Consider the following 2,500-nt stretch of genomic DNA (forward strand, 5'->3'; position numbering starts at 1 on the left):
AATTGAAAATATAATAAAATAAATAAAATAAGAATAATATCATCAATTAATGAAAGTAATAATTGTTTAATCATAAGTGATAATGATAATGGTGATAATTAAACTTAATTTGAGTATATAAGAAGTACAATAGTATAAGGAAATGATAATGTCATTGATATTGATATTAATGGTAATGATATTCATTAAATAATGAGTAATAATAGAAAAGATAATGATAACAATCAAAGATGACATATGGGTATAGTACGTACTCCATGCAGTCTTTCGGATTTCTAAACCACCATTTTTCAAATTTCCATAGTCCCATTCTGTAGGGTTCATATATTAAGTCACAGAAAAAAGTTGCATTTTTTTTTCTCTCTCTCAAGGGGGTATTCGTGCAAGCTAAGTTAATTGTAAGATAGGAAGTAAAACCGTTTAACGAACTTTATTTTTTATACAGGGGTGAAGCATAGATTTAGATTTATCACCTTCTTCAGGGTATATTCTTGGGGCCATAGGGATGGACAGGCGGTATTGGTCCCGCACAATCCTATTGATTGCGCGGGGGGAGTGTTTTGGTACTGTTTTGAGTGTATACCCAATATCGTTAGCATATTATTATACACCAATACGGGTAGTTTATCATTATTAGTCCATAAAAATGGCTTAATATGCATTGTTGTGCCTTCACATGAAAATTTATATATATATAATATATATCTCATATATAAATACTATATATAAAAACAATATATATACTCTAATATATATATACTATATATATATTTAACAGATATACATATCATAATATATATATATATATATATATATATATATAATATATATATATTATATATACAGCACACATCAGCACTCAGACTAAGTGTAAAATATAATTCGAACAATGACACACAATTAATGTTTGATGGTATTTCATAGTATCATCGGCATCATAAACTACCACTAACCACTACGTTCACTAAGCAGATTCTACTCCAAGCAACAATCAATACTAGAGCGTCTACACCCCGGTTTTTCACGCTGAGCACAAGGAGTAACACTTAAGGATTAATAGTAGTACAAGTGGTAACGTTGTCTTTAAGGATAGAGGTATGACTATCTAGTACTTCCATTCGGCCAATTAAACACTAGAGTATTATTATCACATGGCGCCTCACTATATCAGGATATATTTGTCCTCTCAATACTTACAAGGACTCATAATACTTTCTTTGTATAGTAACACACTTGCTGCACTAGCACTTGTAGTTCGTACGTTACTGGGTAGTGCATGAGGGCAAAATGGAATAAGGTATTGCATTCTTAATTCAGGGAAATCGGGTTCACACATGGGCAGGGGTTGGGTGTCACACGGATAGAAACTCAAGAACCAATTTTATTCCTTGTCACCTACCGGCACTCGACAAACAAGGGCGACCTTTTACCGAGAAGGATTAAGCACTTGACAACACTTACACAACAGCCAAACAATAACATGAGCACAAGAGAAAAGCAAGAGGATGACCCCCGACACCCTTGGTAGTGTCACGGCCACAGAGTGACCGCGAGGGCGAGCGAGGGGGCAGGGGCTGGAAGCGGGGGGGGTTTGGGGAGGGGAAGGGCTCGGTTGCTGGAATATAACTTGATGCCGGCACTTGCCCTGCCCTCACGCTCGCCAATCCCCCTCGCCCCTTCCAGGCTGGGGAGGTGTAGCGCGGCCGACGCTCCACTGACGTCCGGGCATCATTTCTTCCTGTAAAGAAAAGGCACGTCATCGTGCTTACTGTTCCTCTGCGTACCTTTGGGATGGCCACGCGATTGGTTCGTAACAAGAAATGTACAAATTAAATCACATATGCGCATATGCCTGTATTTGGTTATAACAACACACACACACATCTATATAATAATTATTTATCGATAAATATATATATATAAATATATATATATATAATATATATATATATATATATATACACACACACACAGACTCACACACACACACACACACACACACACATATATATATATATTTAATATATCTCTCTATATAATATATATATATATATATATATAACCATATATATACATATATATACACACACAAACACACACACACACACACACACATTACAAACATACATACACACGCGCGCGCGCGCACTAGTTCACACATACACACACCCACAACACACACACACACATATGTATAAATATATATATAATATATATATATATTATATATATATATATATATATATATTTATATATATTTATATATATACGTACATATATACATACACACTACATATACACGTCTGCACTGTTTTGTTCTATTGTTCTTGGGCATATACAGTATATGTGATTGAGAGTATTGTGTGGGTGGGTGTATATATATATATATATATATATATTATATATATATATATATATATTATATTTATATAAATATATATATATAATCAAGATATAGATATAGATATATATGTATATGTATATGGTTATATACTGAATA

Source organism: Penaeus japonicus, unplaced genomic scaffold (genome assembly GCF_977035675.1).
Source record: "Penaeus japonicus unplaced genomic scaffold, GWHDUDI00000001_assembly GWHDUDI00000001, whole genome shotgun sequence".
NCBI lineage: Eukaryota > Metazoa > Arthropoda > Malacostraca > Decapoda > Penaeidae > Penaeus > Penaeus japonicus.